We start from the raw sequence: 26,484 nt of genomic DNA on the forward strand, positions 1-26,484 counted from the left end.
AGCCCCCACAGAGCACAGAACCCAGGAAGCCCACCGCAGGGTCAACCACGCATCCACCCAGAAGACTGCAGAGGAAGCCCCCGGAAAGAGCCCCCATAAGCATAGGGCAGAGGCCTTCCGGGAGCCAGGGGCAACAGCCCACCGACGTCGCCAGGCCCCAGCCGCCCAGACATGGGCCGTGTACTGGATCCGGGCCCCAGGAGCCCGAGCGCCCCCAAACCCCCCGGCAGAGGCCCCACCCAATACCCAGGAGGGCCAAGCGCCCCAGACAGCCACACAGTGGGTCAGTGCCTGCCCCAGCACCCCTGGCCAAGTGCCCTGGGAGTCAAGACGTGCCCACAGGTGGGTGAAGTCGCGAGCAGCGGAGAGAGGCCACGCCGCCCCCCCCATCGGGAGAAGCACAGGCAGGCCAGGCGACAGCAAGTCCAAGATCCAGGCCCAATCATTACCACACACACTTTCATGTCCCATACATCCACACGTCCTCCCTCCCTCGACTCCGCTGGGGTGTAGTGCAGCGGGCACACCAGGGGGCCAGCAGCCCCCCAGCCACCACAGACCCCAAACCAGCAGAACAATTAATTAATCCTCCTGGCCCCTCCCGCCCCGAGCAGCAACCAGGAAGCAGGGGTGTGCGAAGAAGACCCCTCCCCTCACCCTTCTGGCTCTTCAATATTTTCTAATAGTGAGCAATTAAAATTGAGGGGCAGCCAAACTTGTAGAACTGGGAGCGTGGCCCTCTGGGCAGCCTACATACCCAAAGAGCCCCGCCCACCAGATGCCACTCAGTGTAACCACCCCCCAAGACCTAATGTGTGTGTGTGAGTGTGTTTGATAAGTAGTAATGTCTAAGGTGTAATTAAAACAGGGGTGGGAACTGCAGAGGGCAACTACTGCAGAGTCCACTACACCCCACCGAACACACACGCCCCCAAAACCCTTCATGTGTGAGTGTGTGCTGTGTACAGGAGCCAGAAGGGAGAGGGGTATGGGGATATACACTGGGGGCAGCCAGGGACTGGCTGCAATAGGCATCCCCGCTACCAGGGAGCCAACACAGGACAGGAGGGCCTGATGTCCACCAGGCACGGGGCCTGCAGCGACCATATTCTGGGAGCTACTGTACCCCCAGAAGGTACCCATCCCGCCCCAACCCACTCAACCCAACCCCACTCCGGAGGACCTCTACAAAAAACAAACAAACAACAACAAAAAACAAACAAACAAACCACCCGGTCACACCAGTCGCAGCAGCCCGGGCCTGAGACCCACCATCACCCAGGCCCCCCCAGGCCCCCCCTCAACAGGTGCGCTCTTGTGAAAAAGCAAACAGCGGCAGCAACAAAAACACAACGGGAACACCGTATTGAGGCTTTGTTCTGACCGCTCATTTGGTATGGCGTTTCTTTCAAGCAATTCTCCCGGCTCGCTCCCAGAGCTATGTTAAAGTCTACTTCGCATTCACTCTCTTTTCTCAGCAGACTAAAAGAAAGTTTCATCTTGGGCTCCCTGAAACTTGCATCCTGCACCGCTGTTTGCTTTTTCACAAGAGTAGAGAAGAGCGCACCGTTCCCAGCGGCACTGCAGTACGGGGTCAATGCTTGGAGTGAACGGAGCAAGCTAATTTTTCAACTCCTATTGCTAAAAATCCATTTAATATGTAGTCCTCGTAGAGAGGACATATCAGATATTAAACTGATAAGAACAGATACTACACTTGATCTTAGCCAAAAGGCCGAGAAGCGACAACTGTCCACTGGTTCACGTCCGAGGGCCCTTCCTGGCACAATGCGCACTTGTCCGCTAACACCCCTGTTCTTTTTATGGCCATAGGTGGCCAGAGTGTCACTTTGCACCTCCGCCCACCTGCTGCACTGAGCACTCTTCAGCCCTTTTAAATGGTATAACTTTGCACTCCCGCACGCTCCAGCAAGCACCATTCAAGCAACAACTTTGCACTCCAGCTTCGAACATCGGCACAGTCGCAACAAGTAAGGCGACTCTACTCAGAGAAGTCACTCTGCACAGTAACAAGATTTCTTTTGCACAGACAGAAAGGGCTTCACCCGCAAAGGTAAAGCCTGCCAAAAATAGAAACAACTCATTAGTGCTGCTCTCCACAGAAGTCTTTAGTAAAAGGCGAAAGACTTGTACGTTATGAAGAGAAACCAGAGTACGATTATCCGTCACTGCGGGAGCAGGGCATCAGGCTAGTTGGCATAGCCAACTTCCCCATGGTGAGCTTTGCTTGGTTGAGACGCTTTGGTAAAAGAGTATAAGTTGAAGAGTTTGTGAATAAAGGTGTGCGCACACATAGTGAGCTGTAGGAAAATAGGCAGGGAGCAATGCCGGCTGGGGTATATGTTCTTGTATGTTGTCTGACTGTTTGATTTGAATGTGTTGTGTAAGTGTCCTGTTGAATGTTACATGTTTGGGCTTTGACACTTCACTGTGGTTGTTAACTGTGTGGTGTGTCCTGAAATGTTATATGTTTGGGCTGTGTGACATGCTTAATGCTTGTCAGTAGCTACCCACTTATTCATATATAGCAACTGACAACATAAGAAGTCTGGACATACTTTGATAGTAGTTGTAGAAGTATCCTTATTGATAATAGATAAACTAATTCATAGTGATAGAACAGTAGATGAACAGGTGCCTGCACATGTCTCACGAAAATAAAATGGGTGTATGATTGCTGACGGCAGAGCAATACTGCCAAACTTATGAGTTCTTGTGGCAAACTTGATTCAGTGTCTTGACGTGTATACGCTGTTTCGCTGACTTGATTGTCACAAGAAACAAAGTGTGTTTGATAAGATCCGACCATTTTATTACGGGAGGATCAGTATGTATGGATTCTGATGTGACTGATAAACCCATTCGTATCGTAAGCATAATCTAATACGTGAGACAACGCCCTGGCACACAATCAAAAAAAAAAAGAGAGAGCGGTTTTGTGTCCCCACAGTCCATAATGTAGAAAAGAGAGAAAAAAGCCTTTCTGATTTGGTGTGTGTGCTCACAGTGCAGAGTGTAGAGAAAAGAGAGAAAAGAAAGCCGTTTTGGTGTCACGGGTGTTGTGACTTACACACACACATTTCTGAATTGAGAAAGGAAATTATTTTAGAGGAAGCACTAGAGTTTAGATCACACATTTGTTGATAGGCATTCATTTATTTCTTCACTTCTGATGAAGTTTCAACAATAAACAACAAACTTTGTATTATGAGAAAGAACCAGACTCATTCTTCAGGAATCCGAAAATAAGCTCTATTTTACGAGTTATGCACAAATTCGGATTCTCCTATAAAACGAATTCCTTAACTCTAACCAAGTTAAGACTGCTTTGTCCTTCATATTTATTCATGTCTAATCAAGTTTCAACGATAAACAACGTTGTACTTTGTAGAATGAGAAAGAACTTCTTCAGCAATAAGCATCTCTCAACATATGACGAAATACAGATTTTGCTATAAAATTAATTCCTTCTATCAGCCTGACTTAAAACTGTTTGTCCTTATTTATCCACTTCAAATCAAGTTTCAACAATTAAAAAAATTTTGTAGTTTGAGAAAAAACAACTTCATCTTAAGCAATCAGTAGGGTAAGAAAGGGTAAGAAAAGGTGCAAATGCCAACCATACATCACTAAAAGGTGGAGCGGAAGTATTCGGCTGCAAGTAGGTGCGAATGCCTGACAATGTATGATTAAAAGAGGGAGCGGAGGTTTTCGGCTGCAAGGTCTGAATGTCCAACCATAATTTGTAAAAACCGGGGAAGAAAAGGCTCGAAAGCCCGACTATACACCATCAAAAGTGGGAGCGGAGGTGTTCGGCTGCAAGTAGGTGTGAATGTTCGACCATAATTTGTAAAAAGCGGGTAAGAAAAGGTTCGAATGCCCGACTATATATTAACCAAAGCAGGAGGAGAGGTCTTCGGATACGAGTGGGTGAGAATTTATAACCATAATCTATAAAATGCGGTGAAAAAAAAGGTGTGAATACCCCATAGAACACTAAAAGGTAGAGCGGAAGTGTTCGGCTGCAAGAAGGTGTGAATGTCTGACCATAGTTTGTAAAAAGCGGGTAAGAAAAGGTTAAAATACCCGATTGTACACAATCAATAGCGGGAGCAGAGTTGTTCCACTACTAAAAGGTGTGAAAGTCCGACCATGGTTTGTAAAAAGCGGGTAAGAAAAGGTGTGAATGCCCGACAATGTATGATCAAAAGAGGGAGAGGGGGTTTTCGGCTTAAACAAGGTCTGAATGTCCATCCATATTTTGTAAAAATCTGGGAAGAAAAGGCTCGAAAGCCCGACTATACACCATCAACAGCTGGAGCGGAGGTGTTCAGCTGCAAGAAGGTCTGAATGTCCATCAATAATTGCTAGAAAACATGGAAGAGAATTTTGAAATATCAAACCGCACATGATCATAAGCGGGAGAGGAAGTGTTCAAATGCAAGAAGGTGTGAATGTCCACCCATAATTACTGCAAAATGGGTAAGAAAAGGTACGAATGCCCAACCATACATGATCCTAACAGGGAGCGGAGGTGTTTGGCTGCGACAAGGTGTGTATGTACAACCATAATTAATGAAAAGCGGGCAACAAGTAGGTTTGAATACCCATCATCAAAAGCAGGAGTGGATGTGTTCGGCTACAAGAAGGTTTGAATGTCTGACCATAGTTTGTAAAAAGCGGGTAGGAAAAGGTTCGAATGCCCGAACATACACCATCAAAGGAGGGAGCGGAGGTGTTCCGCTGTAAGAAGGTGTGAATGTCCAACCATAATTGGCAAAAAGCAGGTAAGAAAAGGTTAAAATACCCTATTGTACACAATCAATAGCGGGAGCAGAGTTGTTCCGCTATTAAAAGGTGTGAAAGTCCGACCATGAATTGTAAAAAGCGGGTAAGAAAAGGTGCGAATGCCCGACAATGTATGATCAAAAAAGGGAGCGGAGGTTTTCGGCTGAAAGAAGGTCTGAATGTCCATCCATAATTTGTAAAAATCGGGGAAGAAAAGGCTCGAAAGCCCGACTATACACCATCAAAAGTGGGAGCAGAGGTGTTCAGCTTCAAGACGGTGTTCAGCTTCAAGACGGTCTGAATGTCCATCAATAATTGCTAGAAAACAGGAAAGAAAATTTTCGAATATCAAACTGCACATGATCATAAGCAGAAGAGGAGGTGTTCAGCTGCAAGAAGGTGTGAATGTCTACCCATAATTACTGAAAAATGGGTAAGAAAAGGTGCGAATGCCTAACCATACATCATCAAAAGAGGGAGCGGAGGTGTTCCGCTGTAAGACGGTGTGAATGTCCGACCATAGATGGTAAAAAGCGGGTAAGAAAAGGTTAAATTACCCTACTGTACACAATCAAAAGAGGGAGCAGAGTTGTTCAGCTAAGAGAAGGTGTCAAAGTCCGACCTTGGTTTGTAAAAAGCGGGTAAGAAAAGGTTCGTATGCCCGAATATACACCATCAAAAGCGGAAGCGGAAGTGTTCGGCTGCAAGATATTGTGAACGTCCGACCAAAGTTTGTAAAAAGCAGTTAAGAAAAGGTTTGAATATCTAACCAAACATAAGAATGAGTCTTTTCCGCTGTAGAATGCCCGACTATAGACCATCAAATGCGGGAGCGGAGGTGTTCGGCTCTGAGTAGGTGTGAATGTCCGACCATAATTGCTGAAGAATGTGTTAGAAAAGGTAAGAATGCTGGACCATACATCATCAAAAGCGGTAGAGGTGGTGTTCGGCTGCAAAAAGGTGTGACTGTTCGACTAAAGTTTGTAAAAAGTGGGTAAGACAAGGTGCGAATGCCTGACAATGTATGATCAAAAGCGGGAGCGGAGGTGTTCAGCTGCAAGAAGGTCTACATGTCCATCAATAATTGCTAGAAAACATGAAAGAAACTTTTCGAAAATCAAACCGCACATGATCATAAGTGGGATAGGGGGTGTTCAGCTGCAAGGTGTGAATGTCCACCCATAATTCCTGAAAAATGGGCAAAAAAAAGGTGTGAATGCCCAACCATACATCATCAAAAGCAGGAGTGGAAGTGTTCGGCTACAAGAAGGTGTGAACGTCCAACCAAAATATGTAAAAAGAAGTTAAGAAAAGGTTCGAATATCCAACCAAACATAATCAAAAGCGGGAGCAGAGCTGTTCGACTGCAAGTAGGTGTGAATGTCAGATCATAATTTGCAAAAAGCTGATGAGAAAGGGTGAGAATGCCCGACTATACATCATCAAATGCGGGAGCGGAGTTGTTCGGCTGTGAGTAGGTGTGAATCTCCGACCATAATTGCTGAAAAATGTGTTAGAAAAGGTAAAAATGCCGGTCCATACATCATCAAAAGCGAGAGAGGTTGTGTTCGGCTGCAAGTAGGTGTGAATGTCCAGCCATAATTACTCACAAACGGGTAAGAAAAGGTAGTATTGCCAGACCATATATGATCAAAACAGGGAGCGGAGGTGGTTCAGCTGCAAGAAGGTTTGAATGTCAAACTAAAGTTCAAATATATTAACAAAAGCGGGAGGAGAGGTCTTCGGATGAGAGTGGTTGAAAATTTCCAACCATAATGTATAAAATGCGGTGAAAAAAAAGGTGTGATAGAACACTAAAAGGTGGAGCGGAAGTGTTCGGCTGCAAGAAGGTGTGAATGTCCGACTATATTTGGTGAAAAGCAGGTGAAGCAAGGTCTGAATGCCCAACCTTACATCATCAAAAGCAAGATCAGAGTTGTTAGGCTGCAAGAAGGCCATAGTTTGCCAAAAGCGGGTAAGGTGCGAATGTCCGACTAAATATCAACAAAATTTGGGGCGGAGGTTTTCGGATGCAAGTGGGTGTGAATATCCCACCATACAAGTATGGTGGAGAGGAAGCTGTGAATAGCCGACCATAGTTTGGAAAAAGCGGGTAAGAAAAGGTTTGAATGCCCGAACATACACCATCAAAAGAGGGAGCGGAGGTGTTCCGCTGTACGAAGGTGTGAATGTCCGACCATACTTGGTAAAAAGCGGGTAAGAAAAGGTTGAAATACCCGACTGTACACAATCAATAGCGGGAGCGGATGTGTTCGGCTACAAGAAGGTGTGACAGTCCGACCATGGTTTGTAAAAAGCGGGTAAGAAAAGGTGCGAATGTCCGACAATGTATGATCAAAAGAGAGAGCGGAGGTTTTCGGATACACGAAGGTTTGAATGTCCTACCAAAGTTTGTAAAAAGCGGGTAAGAAAAGGTTCGAATGCCCGACTATACACCATAAAAAGCGGGAGCGGAGGTGTTCCGCTGTAAGACGGTGTGAATGTCCGACCATAGTTGGTAAAAAGCGGGTAAGAAAAGGTTAAAATACCCGACTGTACACAATCAATAGCGGGAGCGGAGTTGTTCGGCTACAAGAAGGTGTGAAAGTCCGACCATGGTTTGTAAAAAGCAGTTAAGAAAAGGTTCGAATATCCAACCAAACATAATCAAAAGCGGGAGCAGAGCTGTTCGACTGCAAGTAAGTGTGAATGTCCAGCCATAATTACTCACAAACGGGGGAAGAAAAGGTAGTATTGCCAGACCATACATGATCAAAACAGGGAGCGGAGGTTCAGCTGCAAGGTGTTAATGTCTGACTATAGTTTGTAAAAAGCGGGTAAGACAAGGTGCGAATGCCCAACAATGTATGATCAAAAGAGAGAGCGGAGGTGTTCGGCTGCAAGGTCTGAATGTCCAACCATAATTTGTAAAAACTGGGTAAGAAAAGGCTCGAAAGCCCGACTATACATCATCAAAAGCGGGAGCGGAGGTGTTCAGCTGCAAGAAGGTGTGAATGTTTGACTAAAGTTTGTAAAAAGCTGGTAAGACAAGGAGCGATGTCCCGACATTGTATGATCAAAAGCGGGAGCGGAGGTGTCCAGCTGTGAGTAGGTGTGAATGTCCGACCATAATTGCTGAAAAATGTGTTAGAAAAGGTAAGAATACTGGACCATACATCATCAAAAGCGGGAGAGGTGGTGTTCGGCTGCAAGAAGGTGTGAAAGTCCGACAATGGTTTGTAAAAAGCGGGTAAAAAAAGGTTCAAATGCCCGAATATACATCAGCGGAAGCGGAGGTGTTCGGATGCAAGAAGGTGTGAACGTCCGACCAAAGTTTGTAAAAAGCAGTGAAAAGCGAGAAAAAGCATTTCGTGAGTTCTGCATGATTTGGGATTTTGCTTATAAAATGCATTACTTCACTCAAACTATGTTAAAACTGATTTGTCCTTCATATTTACCATGTCTAGAAATATTTAAACAAAAAAACAACGTTGTACTTTGCAGTAAAAGAAAGAGCAAATCTAAAGTTTCAGGAATCCGAGTATAAGCCTGCTTTCATGAGTTCTGCACGATTTCGGATTTTGCTATAAAATGAATTGCTTTGCTCAAACCAAGTTAAAACTGCTTTGTCCTTCCATATTCATCAATGTCTAGATCGACTTCAACAAAGAAAAACATTGGACTTTGCAGTAGAAGAAGTTGAAATCCATCTACACATTGATAAATATGAAGGACAAAGCAGTTCCCACTTGCCCATAAGAAAATAAGCTTATTCTCGGATTCCTGATCCTTCAGTGTTGCTCTTTCTTCTACTGCAAAATACAATGTTGTTCTTTGTTGAAGTCGATCTAGACATTGATAAATATGAAGGAAAAAGCAGTTTTAACTTGGTTTGAGTGAATTAATTCATTTTATACATAAAATCCGAAATCGTGCAGAACTCATGAAAATAAGCTTATTCTCGGATTCCTAAAACTTTTGATTGGCTCTTTCTTTTACTGCAAAGTACAACGTTGTTTTTTTTTGTTTAAATATATCGAGACATTGATAAATATGAAGGTAAAAGCCGTTTTAACATAGTTTGAGTGAAGGAATTGATTTTATAGATAAAATCCCAAATCATGCAGAACTCCTCAAAAGGGGCGTATGGCTTAATCACAAGTGTGGTTCTTTCTCATTCAGGGTAGTATGAGGAAGTTTATGCTTGAAATATATGTAGAAATGGGTACATATGAAGGACAAAGCAGTGTTAACTTAGTTTGAGTGAAGGAATTCATTTTATACATAAAATCCCAAATCATGCAGAACGTATGAAAAGAAGCTTATTCTCGGATTCCTGATCCTTCAGTTTTGCTCTTTCTTCTACTGCAAAATACAATGTTGTTCTTTGTTGAAGTCGATCTAGACATTGATAAATATGAAGGAAAAAGCAGTTTTAACTTGGTTTGAGTGAATGAATTCATTTTATACATAAAATCCGAAATCGTGCAGAACTCATGAAAATAAGCTTATTCTCGGATTCCTAAAACTTTTGATTTGCTCTTTCTTTTATTGCAAAGTACAACGTTGTTTTTTTGTTTAAATCTATCGAGACATTGATAAATATGAAGGTAAAAGCCGTTTTAACATAGTTTGAGTGAAGGAATTAATTTTATAGATAAAATCCCAAATCATACAGAACTCCTCAAAAGGGAGGTATGGCTTAATCACAAGTGTGGCTCTTTCTCATTCAGGGTAATATGAGGAAGTTTATGCTTGAAATATATGTAGAAATGGGTACATATGAAGGACAAAGCAGTGTTAACTTAGTTTGCATGAAGAAATTAATTTTATACATAAAATCCGAAATCGTGCAGAACTCATGAAAATAAGCTTATTCTCGGATTCCTAAAACTTTTGATTTGCACTTTCTTTTACTGCAAAGTACAACGTTGTTTTTTGTTGAAATCTATCTAGACATTGATTACATTCACACCTACTTGCAGTCGAACACCTTCTCATCCACTTATGATCATGTGCGGTTGGGCTTTCGCACCTTTTCTTACCCATTTTTCAGTAATTATGGGTGGACATTCAGACCTTCTTGCAGCCGAAAACCTCCGCTCCTCTTTTGATCATACATTGTCGGGCATTCACACCTTGTCTTACCCGCTTTTTACAAACTTTAGTCGGACATTCAAACCTTCTTGCAGCTGAACCACCTCCGCTCCCTGTTTTGATCATATATGGTCTGGCAATAGTACCTTTTCTTACCCGTTTGTGAGTAATTATGGCTGGACATTCACACCTTCTTAAAGCCGAACACAACCTCTCCCGCTTTTGATGATATCTGGTCCGGCCTTCTTACCTTTTCTAACACATTTTTCAGCAATTATGGTCGGACATTCACACCTACTCACAGCCGAACACCTCCGCTCCCACATTTGATAGTGTATAGTCGGGCATTCTCACCCTTTCTCATCAGCTTTTTGCAAATTATGATCTGATATTCACACCTACTTGAAGTCGAACAGCTCTGCTCCCGCTTTTGATTATGTTTGGTTGGATATTCGAACATTTTCTTAATGCTTTTTACAAACTTTGGTCGGACGTTCACACCGTCTTGCAGCCGAACACCTCCGCTTCCGCTTTTGATGGTGTATAGTCGGGCATTCGAGCCTTTTCTTACCCACCTATTACTTACTATGGTTGGACATTCAAACCTTCTTGTAGCCGAACACATCCGCTCCTGCTTTTGATGATGTATGATTTGGCATTCACACCTTTTCTTACCCATTTTTCAGTAATTATTGGTCGGACATTCAGACCTTCTTGCACCTGAACACCTCTGCTCCCGCTTTTGATGGTGTATAGTCGGGCTTTCGAGCCTTTTCTTCCCCGATTTTTACAAATTATGGTTGGACATTCAGACCTTGCAGCCGAAAACCTCCGCTCCCTCTTTTGATCATACATTGTCGGGCATTCGCCCCTTGTCTTACACGGTTTTTACAAACTTTAGTCGGGCATTCAAACCTTCTTGCTGCTGAACCACCTCCGCTCCCTGTTTTGATCATATATGGTCTGGCAATACTACCATTTCTTACCCGTTTGTGAGTAATTATGGCTGGACATTCACACCTACTTGCAGCCGAACACAACCTCTCTCGCTTTTGATGATGTATGGACCGGCATTCTTACCTTTTCTAACACATTTTTCAGCAATTATGGTCGGAGATTCACACCTACTCACAGCCGAACAACTCCGCTCCCGCATTTGATGGTGTATAGTCGGGCATTCTCACCCTTTCTCATCAGCTTTTTGCAAATTATGATCTGACATTCACACCTACTTGCAGTCGAACAGCTCTGCTCCCGCTTTTGATTATGTATGGTTGCATATTCGAACCTTTTCTTAACTGCTTTTTACAAACTTTGGTTGGACGTTCACACCTTCTTGTAGCCGAACACATGCACTCCTGCTTTTGATGATGTATGGTTGGGCATTCGCACCTTTTTTTTTACCCACTTTTCAGGTATTATGGGTGGACATTCACACCTTCTTGCAGCTGAACACCACCTCTCCCGATTGTGATTATGTATGGACCGGCATTTTTACCTTTTCTAACACATTTTTCAGCAATTATGGTTGGAGATTCACACCTACTCACAGCCGAACAACTCCGCTTCCGCTTTTGATGGTGTATATTCGGGCATACGAACCTTTTCTTACCCGCTTTTTACAAACCAAGGTCGGACTTTCACACCTTCTCTTAGCTTAACAACTCCGCTCCCTCTTTTGATTGTGTACAGTCGGGTAATTTAACCTTTTCTTACCCGCTTTTACCATCTATGGTTCGACATTCACACCGTCTTACAGCGGAACACCTCCGCTCCCTCTTTTGATGATGTATGGTTAGGTATTCGCACCTTTTCTTACCCATTTTTCAGTAATTATGGGTAGACATTCACACATTCTTGCAGCTGAACACCTCCTCTCCCGCTTATGATCATGTGCAGTTTGATATTCGAAAATTTTCTTTCATGTTTTCTAGCAATTATTGATGGACATTCAGACCGTCTTGCAGCTGAAAACCTCCACTCCCTCTTTTGATCATACATTGTCGGGCATTCGCACCCTTTCTTACCCGCTTTTTACAAACCATGGTCGGACTTTCACACCTTTTAGTAGCCGAACAACTCCGCTCCCGCTATTGAGTGTGTACAGTCGGGTATTTTAACCTTTTCTTACCCGCTTTTTACCAACTATGGTTGGACATTCACACCTTCTTACAGCAGAACACCTCCGCTCCCTGTTTTGATTATGTATGGTTTGACATTCGCACCTTCTCTCACCCGCCTTTTACTATGGTCGGCCATTCACAGCTTCCTCTCCACCATACTTGTATGGTGGGATATTCACACCCACCTGCATCCGAAGACCTCCGCCCCCACTTTTGTTGATATTTAGTCGGTCATTCGCACCTTACCCGCTTTTGGCAAACTATGGCCTTCTTGCAGCCAAACACCTCTGATCTCGCTTTTGATGATGTAAGGTTGGGCATTCAGACCTTGCTTCACCTGCTTTTCACCAAATATAGTCGGACATTCACACCCACTTGCATCCGAAGACCTCCGCCCCAAATTTTGTTGATATTTAGTCGGACATTCGCACCTTACCCGCTTTTGGCAAACTATGGCCTTCTTGCAGCCAAACCCCTCTGATCTCGCTTTTGATGATGTAAGGTTGGGCATTCAGACCTTGCTTCACCTGCTTTTCACCAAATATAGTCGGACATTCACACCTTCTTGCAGCCGAACACTTCCGCTCCACCTTTTAGTGTTCTATCACACCTTTTTTTCACCGCATTTTATACATTATGGTTGGAAATTTTCAACCACTCTCATCCGAAGACCTCTCCTCCCGCTTTTGTTAATATATTTGAACTTTAGTCGGGCATTCAAACCTTCTTGCTGCTGAACCACCTCCGCTCCCTGTTTTGATCATATATGGTCTGGCAATACTACCATTTCTTACCCGTTTGTGAGTAATTATGGCTGGACATTCACACCTACTTGCAGCCGAACACAACCTCTCTCGCTTTTGATGATGTATGGACCGGCATTCTTACCTTTTCTAACACATTTTTCAGCAATTATGGTCGGAGATTCACACCTACTCACAGCCGAACAACTCCGCTCCCGCATTTGATGGTGTATAGTCGGGCATTCTCACCCTTTCTCATCAGCTTTTTGCAAATTATGATCTGACATTCACACCTACTTGCAGTCGAACAGCTCTGCTCCCGCTTTTGATTATGTATGGTTGCATATTCGAACCTTTTCTTAACTGCTTTTTACAAACTTTGGTTGGACGTTCACACCTTCTTGTAGCCGAACACATGCACTCCTGCTTTTGATGATGTATGGTTGGGCATTCGCACCTTTTTTTTTACCCACTTTTCAGGTATTATGGGTGGACATTCACACCTTCTTGCAGCTGAACACCACCTCTCCCGATTGTGATTATGTATGGACCGGCATTTTTACCTTTTCTAACACATTTTTCAGCAATTATGGTTGGAGATTCACACCTACTCACAGCCGAACAACTCCGCTTCCGCTTTTGATGGTGTATATTCGGGCATACGAACCTTTTCTTACCCGCTTTTTACAAACCAAGGTCGGACTTTCACACCTTCTCTTAGCTTAACAACTCCGCTCCCTCTTTTGATTGTGTACAGTCGGGTAATTTAACCTTTTCTTACCCGCTTTTACCATCTATGGTCGGACATTCACACCGTCTTACAGCGGAACACCTCCGCTCCCTCTTTTGATGATGTATGGTTAGGTATTCGCACCTTTTCTTACCCATTTTTCAGTAATTATGGGTAGACATTCACACATTCTTGCAGCTGAACACCTCCTCTCCCGCTTATGATCATGTGCAGTTTGATATTCGAAAATTTTCTTTCATGTTTTCTAGCAATTATTGATGGACATTCAGACCGTCTTGCAGCTGAACACCTCCGCTCCCAATTTTGATTGTGTATAGTCGGGCTTTCGAGCCTTTTCTTCCCCGGTTTTTACAAATTATGGTTGGACATTCAGACCTTCTTGCAGCCGAAAACCTCCACTCCCTCTTTTGATCATACATTGTCGGGCATTTGCACCTTTTCTTACCCGCTTTTTACAAACCATGGTTGGACTTTCACACCTTTTAGTAGCCGAACAACTCCGCTCCCGCTATTGATTGTGTACAGTCGGGTATTTTAACCTTTTCTTACCCGCTTTTTACCAACCATGGTTGGACATTCACACCTTCTTACAGCAGAACACCTCCACTCCCTGTTTTGATTATGTATGGTTTGACATTCGCACCTTCTCTCACCCGCCTTTTACTATGGTCGGCCATTCACAGCTTCCTCTCCACCATACTTGTATGGTGGGATATTCACACCCACCTGCATCCGAAGACCTCCGCCCCCACTTTTGTTGATATTTAGTCGGTCATTCGCACCTTACCCGCTTTTGGCAAACTATGGCCTTCTTGCAGCCAAACACCTCTGATCTCGCTTTTGATGATGTAAGGTTGGGCATTCAGACCTTGCTTCACCTGCTTTTCACCAAATATAGTCGGACATTCACACCCACTTGCATCCGAAGACCTCCGCCCCAAATTTTGTTGATATTTAGTCGGACATTCGCACCTTACCCGCTTTTGGCAAACTATGGCCTTCTTGCAGCCAAACCCCTCTGATCTCGCTTTTGATGATGTAAGGTTGGGCATTCAGACCTTGCTTCACCTGCTTTTCACCAAATATAGTCGGACATTCACACCTTCTTGCAGCCGAACACTTCCGCTCCACCTTTTAGTGTTCTATCACACCTTTTTTTCACCGCATTTTATACATTATGGTCGGAAATTTTCAACCACTCTCATCCGAAGACCTCTCCTCCCGCTTTTGTTAATATATTTGAACTTTAGTCAGACATTCAAACCTTCTTACAGCTGAACCACCTCCGCTCCCTGTTTTGATCATATATGGTCTGGCAATACTACCTTTTCTTACCCGTTTGTGAGTAATTATGGCTGGACATTCACACCTACTTTCAGCCGAACACAACCTCTCTCGCTTTTGATGATGTATGGACCGGCATTCTTACCTTTTCTAACACATTTTTCAGCAATTATGGTCGGAGATTCACACCTACTCACAGCCGAACAACTCCGCTCCCGCATTTGATGGTGTATAGTCGGGCATTCTCACCCTTTCTCATCAGCTTTTTGCAAATTATGATCTGACATTCACACCTACTTGCAGTCGAACAGCTCTGCTCCCGCTTTGATTATGTATGGTTGGATATTCGAACCTTTTCTTAACTGCTTTTTACAAACTTTGGTTGGACGTTCACACCTTCTTGTAGCCGAACACATGCACTCCTGCTTTTGATGATGTATGGTTGGGCATTCGCACCTTTTTTTTACCCATTTTTCAGGTATTATGGGTGGACATTCACACCTTCTTGCAGCTGAACACCTCCTCTTCTGCTTATGATCATGTGTGGTTTGATTTTCGAAAATTTTCTTTCATGTTTTCTAGCAATTATTGATGGACATTTAGACCTTCTTGCAGCTGAACACCACCTCTCCCGATTTTGATTATGTATGGACCGGCATTTTTACCTTTTCTAACACATTTTTCAGCAATTATGGTTGGAGATTCACACCTACTCACAGCCGAACAACTCCGCTACCGCATTTGATGGTGTATAGTCGGGCATTCTCACCCTTTCTCTTCAGCTTTTTGCAAATTATGATCTGACATTCACACCTACTTGCAGTCGAACAGCTCTGCTCCTGCTTTTGATTATGTATGGTTGGATATTTTAACCTTTTCTTAACTGCTTTTTACAAACTTTGGTTGGACGTTCACACCTTCTTGTAGCCGAACACATGCACTCCTGCTTTTGATGATGTATGGTTGGGCATTCGCACCTTTTTTTTACCCATTTTTCAGGTATTATGGGTGGACATTCACACCTTCTTGCAGCTGAACACCTCCTCTCCCACTTATGATCATGTGTGGTTTGATTTTCGAAAATTTTCTTTCATGTTTTCTAGCAATTATTGATGGACATTCACACCTTCTTGCAGCTGAACACCTCCTCTCCCACTTATGATCATGTGTGGTTTGATTTTCGAAAATTTTCTTTCATGTTTTCTAGCAATTATTGATGGACATTTAGACCGTCTTACAGCGGAACACCTCCTCTCCCGCTTATGATCATGTACGGTTTGATATTCGAAAATTTACTTTCTTGTTTTAAAGCAATTATTGATGGACATTCAAACCTTCTTTTTGATGGTGTATAGTCGGGCTTTCGAGCCTTTTCTTCCCGGTTTTTACAAACCATGGTCGGACTTTCACACCTTCTTGTAGCCGAACAACTCCGCTCCTGCTATTGATTGTGTACAGTCGGGTATTTTAACCTTTTCTTACCCGCTTTTTACCAACTATGGTCGGACATTCACACCGTCTTACAGCGGAACACCTCTGCTCCCGCTTTTGATGGTGTATAGTCGGGCATTCGAACCTTTTCTTACCCGCTTTTTCCAAACTATGGTCGGCTATTCACAGCTTCCTCTCCACCATACTTGTATGGTTGGATATTCACACCCACTTGCATCCGAAGACCTCTGCCCCAAATTTTTTTGATATTTAGTCGGACATTCGCACCTTACCCGCTTTTGGCAAACTATGGCCTTCTTGCAGCCAAACACCTCTGATCTCGCATTTGATGATGTAAGGTTTGGCATTCAGACCTTGCTTCACCTGCTTTTCATCAAATATAGTCGGACACTCACACCTTCTTGCAGCCGAACACTTCCGCTCCACCTTTTAGTGTTCTATCACACCTTTTTTTCACCGCATTTTATACATTATGGTCGGAAATTTTGACATCTGCCTTACATGTAACAGATTAGCGGTTTAGCAGTTTTAATTTAGTTTGAGTGAAGGAATTCATTTTATAGCAAAATCCGAAATCGTGAAGAACTCATGAAAGTAAGCTTATTCTCGGATTCCTGAAACTTTAGATTTGCTATTTCTTTTACTGCAAAGTACAACGTTGGTTTTTTTTGTTTAAATCTTTCAAGACATGGTAAATATGATTTTTATATATATAATAAATATATTTATTTCTGTTTACAATATATGACATGTAATAGAACTGAACCGGACCGGGGGACAAGGAAAGAAGAAGAAGAAGAAGAGGAAAGAAGAGAAAAACAGAACATACATCGCTTACAACACAGCTGTGGATATAGATGACCTGAGACGACATGATAATACATCAACTGCTTAGCGACCATGCTACTGGACTAATGAATGTGGTTGTGTGTGTGTGAGAACATGCAACACCCATGGCACAGGACCTACATGATAACCGTGCTTAGTTATGAGTGTATAAGCATACAGGGCCACAATCCACAGCCCCCCCAAGCAATCAGAAGCAGGCAGAGAGGGCCACAAGACCCAGGCCACCAGCAGCCCCCACAGAGCACAGAACCCAGGAAGCCCACCGCAGGGTCAACCACGCATCCACCCAGAAGACTGCAGAGGAAGCCCCCGGAAAGAGCCCCCATAAGCATAGGGCAGAGGCCTTCCGGGAGCCAGGGGCAACAGCCCACCGACGTCGCCAGGCCCCAGCCGCCCAGACATGGGCCGTGTACTGGATCCGGGCCCCAGGAGCCCGAGCGCCCCCAAACCCCCCGGCAGAGGCCCCACCCAATACCCAGGAGGGCCAAGCGCCCCAGACAGCCACACAGTGGGTCAGTGCCTGCCCCAGCACCCCTGGCCAAGTGCCCTGGGAGTCAAGACGTGCCCACAGGTGGGTGAAGTCGCGAGCAGCGGAGAGAGGCCACGCCGCCCCCCCCATCGGGAGAAGCACAGGCAGGCCAGGCGACAGCAAGTCCAAGATCCAGGCCCAATCATTACCACACACACTTTCATGTCCCATACATCCACACGTCCTCCCTCCCTCGACTCCGCTGGGGTGTAGTGCAGCGGGCACACCAGGGGGCCAGCAGCCCCCCAGCCACCACAGACCCCAAACCAGCAGAACAATTAATTAATCCTCCTGGCCCCTCCCGCCCCGAGCAGCAACCAGGAAGCAGGGGTGTGCGAAGAAGACCCCTCCCCTCACCCTTCTGGCTCTTCAATATTTTCTAATAGTGAGCAATTAAAATTGAGGGGCAGCCAAACTTGTAGAACTGGGAGCGTGGCCCTCTGGGCAGCCTACATACCCAAAGAGCCCCGCCCACCAGATGCCACTCAGTGTAACCACCCCCCAAGACCTAATGTGTGTGTGTGAGTGTGTTTGATAAGTAGTAATGTCTAAGGTGTAATTAAAACAGGGGTGGGAACTGCAGAGGGCAACTACTGCAGAGTCCACTACACCCCACCGAACACACACGCCCCCAAAACCCTTCATGTGTGAGTGTGTGCTGTGTACAGGAGCCAGAAGGGAGAGGGGTATGGGGATATACACTGGGGGCAGCCAGGGACTGGCTGCAATAGGCATCCCCGCTACCAGGGAGCCAACACAGGACAGGAGGGCCTGATGTCCACCAGGCACGGGGCCTGCAGCGACCATATTCTGGGAGCTACTGTACCCCCAGAAGGTACCCATCCCGCCCCAACCCACTCAACCCAACCCCACTCCGGAGGACCTCTACAAAAAACAAACAAACAACAACAAAAAACAAACAAACAAACCACCCGGTCACACCAGTCGCAGCAGCCCGGGCCTGAGACCCACCATCACCCAGGCCCCCCCAGGCCCCCCCTCAACAGGTGCGCTCTTGTGAAAAAGCAAACAGCGGCAGCAACAAAAACACAACGGGAACACCGTATTGAGGCTTTGTTCTGACCGCTCATTTGGTATGGCGTTTCTTTCAAGCAATTCTCCCGGCTCGCTCCCAGAGCTATGTTAAAGTCTACTTCGCATTCACTCTCTTTTCTCAGCAGACTAAAAGAAAGTTTCATCTTGGGCTCCCTGAAACTTGCATCCTGCACCGCTGTTTGCTTTTTCACAAGAGTAGAGAAGAGCGCACCGTTCCCAGCGGCACTGCAGTACGGGGTCAATGCTTGGAGTGAACGGAGCAAGCTAATTTTTCAACTCCTATTGCTAAAAATCCATTTAATATGTAGTCCTCGTAGAGAGGACATATCAGATATTAAACTGATAAGAACAGATACTACACTTGATCTTAGCCAAAAGGCCGAGAAGCGACAACTGTCCACTGGTTCACGTCCGAGGGCCCTTCCTGGCACAATGCGCACTTGTCCGCTAACACCCCTGTTCTTTTTATGGCCATAGGTGGCCAGAGTGTCACTTTGCACCTCCGCCCACCTGCTGCACTGAGCACTCTTCAGCCCTTTTAAATGGTATAACTTTGCACTCCCGCACGCTCCAGCAAGCACCATTCAAGCAACAACTTTGCACTCCAGCTTCGAACATCGGCACAGTCGCAACAAGTAAGGCGACTCTACTCAGAGAAGTCACTCTGCACAGTAACAAGATTTCTTTTGCACAGACAGAAAGGGCTTCACCCGCAAAGGTAAAGCCTGCCAAAAATAGAAACAACTCATTAGTGCTGCTCTCCACAGAAGTCTTTAGTAAAAGGCGAAAGACTTGTACGTTATGAAGAGAAACCAGAGTACGATTATCCGTCACTGCGGGAGCAGGGCATCAGGCTAGTTGGCATAGCCAACTTCCCCATGGTGAGCTTTGCTTGGTTGAGACGCTTTGGTAAAAGAGTATAAGTTGAAGAGTTTGTGAATAAAGGTGTGCGCACACATAGTGAGCTGTAGGAAAATAGGCAGGGAGCAATGCCGGCTGGGGTATATGTTCTTGTATGTTGTCTGACTGTTTGATTTGAATGTGTTGTGTAAGTGTCCTGTTGAATGTTACATGTTTGGGCTTTGACACTTCACTGTGGTTGTTAACTGTGTGGTGTGTCCTGAAATGTTATATGTTTGGGCTGTGTGACATGCTTAATGCTTGTCAGTAGCTACCCACTTATTCATATATAGCAACTGACAACATAAGAAGTCTGGACATACTTTGATAGTAGTTGTAGAAGTATCCTTATTGATAATAGATAAACTAATTCATAGTGATAGAACAGTAGATGAACAGGTGCCTGCACATGTCTCACGAAAATAAAATGGGTGTATGATTGCTGACGGCAGAGCAATACTGCCAAACTTATGAGTTCTTGTGGCAAACTTGATTCAGTGTCTTGACGTGTATACGCTGTTTCGCTGACTTGATTGTCACAAGAAACAAAGTGTGTTTGATAAGATCCGACCATTTTATTACGGGAGGATCAGTATGTATGGATTCTGATGTGACTGATAAACCCATTCGTATCGTAAGCATAATCTAATACGTGAGACAACGCCCTGGCACACAATCAAAAAAAAAAAGAGAGAGCGGTTTTGTGTCCCCACAGTCCATAATGTAGAAAAGAGAGAAAAAAGCCTTTCTGATTTGGTGTGTGTGCTCACAGTGCAGAGTGTAGAGAAAAGAGAGAAAAGAAAGCCGTTTTGGTGTCACGGGTGTTGTGACTTACACACACACATTTCTGAATTGAGAAAGGAAATTATTTTAGAGGAAGCACTAGAGTTTAGATCACACATTTGTTGATAGGCATTCATTTATTTCTTCACTTCTGATGAAGTTTCAACAATAAACAACAAACTTTGTATTATGAGAAAGAACCAGACTCATTCTTCAGGAATCCGAAAATAAGCTCTATTTTACGAGTTATGCACAAATTCGGATTCTCCTATAAAACGAATTCCTTAACTCTAACCAAGTTAAGACTGCTTTGTCCTTCATATTTATTCATGTCTAATCAAGTTTCAACGATAAACAACGTTGTACTTTGTAGAATGAGAAAGAACTTCTTCAGCAATAAGCATCTCTCAACATATGACGAAATACAGATTTTGCTATAAAATTAATTCCTTCTATCAGCCTGACTTAAAACTGTTTGTCCTTATTTATCCACTTCAAATCAAGTTTCAACAATTAAAAAAATTTTGTAGTTTGAGAAAAAACAACTTCATCTTAAGCAATCAGTAGGGTAAGAAAGGGTAAGAAAAGGTGCAAATGCCAACCATACATCACTAAAAGGTGGAGCGGAAGTATTCGGCTGCAAGTAGGTGCGAATGCCTGACAATGTATGATTAAAAGAGGGAGCGGAGGTTTTCGGCTGCAAGGTCTGAATGTCCAACCATAATTTGTAAAAACCGGGGAAGAAAAGGCTCGAAAGCCCGACTATACACCATCAAAAGTGGGAGCGGAGGTGTTCGGCTGCAAGTAGGTGTGAATGTTCGACCATAATTTGTAAAAAGCGGGTAAGAAAAGGTTCGAATGCCCGACTATATATTAACCAAAGCAGGAGGAGAGGTCTTCGGATACGAGTGGGTGAGAATTTATAACCATAATCTATAAAATGCGGTGAAAAAAAAGGTGTGAATACCCCATAGAACACTAAAAGGTAGAGCGGAAGTGTTCGGCTGCAAGAAGGTGTGAATGTCTGACCATAGTTTGTAAAAAGCGGGTAAGAAAAGGTTAAAATACCCGATTGTACACAATCAATAGCGGGAGCAGAGTTGTTCCACTACTAAAAGGTGTGAAAGTCCGACCATGGTTTGTAAAAAGCGGGTAAGAAAAGGTGTGAATGCCCGACAATGTATGATCAAAAGAGGGAGAGGGGGTTTTCGGCTTAAACAAGGTCTGAATGTCCATCCATATTTTGTAAAAATCTGGGAAGAAAAGGCTCGAAAGCCCGACTATACACCATCAACAGCTGGAGCGGAGGTGTTCAGCTGCAAGAAGGTCTGAATGTCCATCAATAATTGCTAGAAAACATGGAAGAGAATTTTGAAATATCAAACCGCACATGATCATAAGCGGGAGAGGAAGTGTTCAAATGCAAGAAGGTGTGAATGTCCACCCATAATTACTGCAAAATGGGTAAGAAAAGGTACGAATGCCCAACCATACATGATCCTAACAGGGAGCGGAGGTGTTTGGCTGCGACAAGGTGTGTATGTACAACCATAATTAATGAAAAGCGGGCAACAAGTAGGTTTGAATACCCATCATCAAAAGCAGGAGTGGATGTGTTCGGCTACAAGAAGGTTTGAATGTCTGACCATAGTTTGTAAAAAGCGGGTAGGAAAAGGTTCGAATGCCCGAACATACACCATCAAAGGAGGGAGCGGAGGTGTTCCGCTGTAAGAAGGTGTGAATGTCCAACCATAATTGGCAAAAAGCAGGTAAGAAAAGGTTAAAATACCCTATTGTACACAATCAATAGCGGGAGCAGAGTTGTTCCGCTATTAAAAGGTGTGAAAGTCCGACCATGAATTGTAAAAAGCGGGTAAGAAAAGGTGCGAATGCCCGACAATGTATGATCAAAAAAGGGAGCGGAGGTTTTCGGCTGAAAGAAGGTCTGAATGTCCATCCATAATTTGTAAAAATCGGGGAAGAAAAGGCTCGAAAGCCCGACTATACACCATCAAAAGTGGGAGCAGAGGTGTTCAGCTTCAAGACGGTGTTCAGCTTCAAGACGGTCTGAATGTCCATCAATAATTGCTAGAAAACAGGAAAGAAAATTTTCGAATATCAAACTGCACATGATCATAAGCAGAAGAGGAGGTGTTCAGCTGCAAGAAGGTGTGAATGTCTACCCATAATTACTGAAAAATGGGTAAGAAAAGGTGCGAATGCCTAACCATACATCATCAAAAGAGGGAGCGGAGGTGTTCCGCTGTAAGACGGTGTGAATGTCCGACCATAGATGGTAAAAAGCGGGTAAGAAAAGGTTAAATTACCCTACTGTACACAATCAAAAGAGGGAGCAGAGTTGTTCAGCTAAGAGAAGGTGTCAAAGTCCGACCTTGGTTTGTAAAAAGCGGGTAAGAAAAGGTTCGTATGCCCGAATATACACCATCAAAAGCGGAAGCGGAGGTGTTCGGCTGCAAGATATTGTGAACGTCCGACCAAAGTTTGTAAAAAGCAGTTAAGAAAAGGTTTGAATATCTAACCAAACATAAGAATGAGTCTTTTCCGCTGTAGAATGCCCGACTATAGACCATCAAATGCGGGAGCGGAGGTGTTCGGCTCTGAGTAGGTGTGAATGTCCGACCATAATTGCTGAAGAATGTGTTAGAAAAGGTAAGAATGCTGGACCATACATCATCAAAAGCGGTAGAGGTGGTGTTCGGCTGCAAAAAGGTGTGACTGTTCGACTAAAGTTTGTAAAAAGTGGGTAAGACAAGGTGCGAATGCCTGACAATGTATGATCAAAAGCGGGAGCGGAGGTGTTCAGCTGCAAGAAGGTCTACATGTCCATCAATAATTGCTAGAAAACATGAAAGAAACTTTTCGAAAATCAAACCGCACATGATCATAAGTGGGATAGGGGGTGTTCAGCTGCAAGGTGTGAATGTCCACCCATAATTCCTGAAAAATGGGCAAAAAAAAGGTGTGAATGCCCAACCATACATCATCAAAAGCAGGAGTGGAAGTGTTCGGCTACAAGAAGGTGTGAACGTCCAACCAAAATATGTAAAAAGAAGTTAAGAAAAGGTTCGAATATCCAACCAAACATAATCAAAAGCGGGAGCAGAGCTGTTCGACTGCAAGTAGGTGTGAATGTCAGATCATAATTTGCAAAAAGCTGATGAGAAAGGGTGAGAATGCCCGACTATACATCATCAAATGCGGGAGCGGAGTTGTTCGGCTGTGAGTAGGTGTGAATCTCCGACCATAATTGCTGAAAAATGTGTTAGAAAAGGTAAAAATGCCGGTCCATACATCATCAAAAGCGAGAGAGGTTGTGTTCGGCTGCAAGTAGGTGTGAATGTCCAGCCATAATTACTCACAAACGGGTAAGAAAAGGTAGTATTGCCAGACCATATATGATCAAAACAGGGAGCGGAGGTGGTTCAGCTGCAAGAAGGTTTGAATGTCAAACTAAAGTTCAAATATATTAACAAAAGCGGGAGGAGAGGTCTTCGGATGAAAGTGGTTGAAAATTTCCAACCATAATGTATAAAATGCGGTGAAAAAAAAGGTGTGATAGAACACTAAAAGGTGGAGCGGAAGTGTTCGGCTGCAAGAAGGTGTGAATGTCCGACTATATTTGGTGAAAAGCAGGTGAAGCAAGGTCTGAATGCCCAACCTTACATCATCAAAAGCAAGATCAGAGTTGTTAGGCTGCAAGAAGGCCATAGTTTGCCAAAAGCGGGTAAGGTGCGAATGTCCGACTAAATATCAACAAAATTTGGGGCGGAGGTTTTCGGATGCAAGTGGGTGTGAATATCCCACCATACAAGTATGGTGGAGAGGAAGCTGTGAATAGCCGACCATAGTTTGGAAAAAGCGGGTAAGAAAAGGTTTGAATGCCCGAACATACACCATCAAAAGAGGGAGCGGAGGTGTTCCGCTGTACGAAGGTGTGAATGTCCGACCATACTTGGTAAAAAGCGGGTAAGAAAAGGTTGAAATACCCGACTGTACACAATCAATAGCGGGAGCGGATGTGTTCGGCTACAAGAAGGTGTGACAGTCCGACCATGGTTTGTAAAAAGCGGGTAAGAAAAGGTGCGAATGTCCGACAATGTATGATCAAAAGAGAGAGCGGAGGTTTTCGGATACACGAAGGTTTGAATGTCCTACCAAAGTTTGTAAAAAGCGGGTAAGAAAAGGTTCGAATGCCCGACTATACACCATAAAAAGCGGGAGCGGAGGTGTTCCGCTGTAAGACGGTGTGAATGTCCGACCATAGTTGGTAAAAAGCGGGTAAGAAAAGGTTAAAATACCCGACTGTACACAATCAATAGCGGGAGCGGAGTTGTTCGGCTACAAGAAGGTGTGAAAGTCCGACCATGGTTTGTAAAAAGCAGTTAAGAAAAGGTTCGAATATCCAACCAAACATAATCAAAAGCGGGAGCAGAGCTGTTCGACTGCAAGTAAGTGTGAATGTCCAGCCATAATTACTCACAAACGGGGGAAGAAAAGGTAGTATTGCCAGACCATACATGATCAAAACAGGGAGCGGAGGTTCAGCTGCAAGGTGTTAATGTCTGACTATAGTTTGTAAAAAGCGGGTAAGACAAGGTGCGAATGCCCAACAATGTATGATCAAAAGAGAGAGCGGAGGTGTTCGGCTGCAAGGTCTGAATGTCCAACCATAATTTGTAAAAACTGGGTAAGAAAAGGCTCGAAAGCCCGACTATACATCATCAAAAGCGGGAGCGGAGGTGTTCAGCTGCAAGAAGGTGTGAATGTTTGACGAAAGTTTGTAAAAAGCTGGTAAGACAAGGAGCGATGTCCCGACATTGTATGATCAAAAGCGGGAGCGGAGGTGTCCAGCTGTGAGTAGGTGTGAATGTCCGACCATAATTGCTGAAAAATGTGTTAGAAAAGGTAAGAATACTGGACCATACATCATCAAAAGCGGGAGAGGTGGTGTTCGGCTGCAAGAAGGTGTGAAAGTCCGACAATGGTTTGTAAAAAGCGGGTAAAAAAAGGTTCAAATGCCCGAATATACATCATCAAAAGCGGAAGCGGAGGTGTTCGGATGCAAGAAGGTGTGAACGTCCGACCAAAGTTTGTAAAAAGCAGTGAAAAGCGAGAAAAAGCATTTCGTGAGTTCTGCATGATTTGGGATTTTGCTTATAAAATGCATTACTTCACTCAAACTATGTTAAAACTGATTTGTCCTTCATATTTACCATGTCTAGAAATATTTAAACAAAAAAACAACGTTGTACTTTGCAGTAAAAGAAAGAGCAAATCTAAAGTTTCAGGAATCCGAGTATAAGCCTGCTTTCATGAGTTCTGCACGATTTCGGATTTTGCTATAAAATGAATTGCTTTGCTCAAACCAAGTTAAAACTGCTTTGTCCTTCCATATTCATCAATGTCTAGATCGACTTCAACAAAGAAAAACATTGGACTTTGCAGTAGAAGAAGTTGAAATCCATCTACACATTGATAAATATGAAGGACAAAGCAGTTCCCACTTGCCCATAAGAAAATAAGCTTATTCTCGGATTCCTGATCCTTCAGTGTTGCTCTTTCTTCTACTGCAAAATACAATGTTGTTCTTTGTTGAAGTCGATCTAGACATTGATAAATATGAAGGAAAAAGCAGTTTTAACTTGGTTTGAGTGAATTAATTCATTTTATACATAAAATCCGAAATCGTGCAGAACTCATGAAAATAAGCTTATTCTCGGATTCCTAAAACTTTTGATTGGCTCTTTCTTTTACTGCAAAGTACAACGTTGTTTTTTTTGTTTAAATATATCGAGACATTGATAAATATGAAGGTAAAAGCCGTTTTAACATAGTTTGAGTGAAGGAATTGATTTTATAGATAAAATCCCAAATCATGCAGAACTCCTCAAAAGGGGCGTATGGCTTAATCACAAGTGTGGTTCTTTCTCATTCAGGGTAGTATGAGGAAGTTTATGCTTGAAATATATGTAGAAATGGGTACATATGAAGGACAAAGCAGTGTTAACTTAGTTTGAGTGAAGGAATTCATTTTATACATAAAATCCCAAATCATGCAGAACGTATGAAAAGAAGCTTATTCTCGGA

At 43.8% G+C, this 26,484-nt stretch overlaps 4 non-coding genes across 4 annotated transcripts; all 4 read right to left on the bottom strand.

Moving 5' to 3' along the window:
- Positions 1-1,556: 1,556 nt before the first annotated feature.
- On the bottom strand, positions 1,557-1,747 carry LOC140280801 (U2 spliceosomal RNA). Its single transcript, XR_011909720.1, has one exon. It is a non-coding gene; the product is annotated as a U2 spliceosomal RNA (small nuclear RNA).
- A 316-nt stretch (positions 1,748-2,063) lies between these two features.
- LOC140280594 (U5 spliceosomal RNA) lies at positions 2,064-2,177 on the bottom strand. The gene has a single exon (XR_011909535.1). It is a non-coding gene; the product is annotated as a U5 spliceosomal RNA (small nuclear RNA).
- A 16,716-nt stretch (positions 2,178-18,893) lies between these two features.
- LOC140280802 (U2 spliceosomal RNA) lies at positions 18,894-19,084 on the bottom strand. The gene has a single exon (XR_011909721.1). It is a non-coding gene; the product is annotated as a U2 spliceosomal RNA (small nuclear RNA).
- Positions 19,085-19,400: 316 nt separating this feature from the next.
- LOC140280595 (U5 spliceosomal RNA) lies at positions 19,401-19,514 on the bottom strand. Its single transcript, XR_011909536.1, has one exon. It is a non-coding gene; the product is annotated as a U5 spliceosomal RNA (small nuclear RNA).
- Positions 19,515-26,484: the final 6,970 nt, after the last annotated feature.

This window comes from Leuresthes tenuis, unplaced genomic scaffold (genome assembly GCF_036924035.1).
Source record: "Leuresthes tenuis unplaced genomic scaffold, fLeuTen1.0.hap1 SCAF_21, whole genome shotgun sequence".
In the NCBI taxonomy this organism is placed as follows: domain Eukaryota; kingdom Metazoa; phylum Chordata; class Actinopteri; order Atheriniformes; family Atherinopsidae; genus Leuresthes; species Leuresthes tenuis.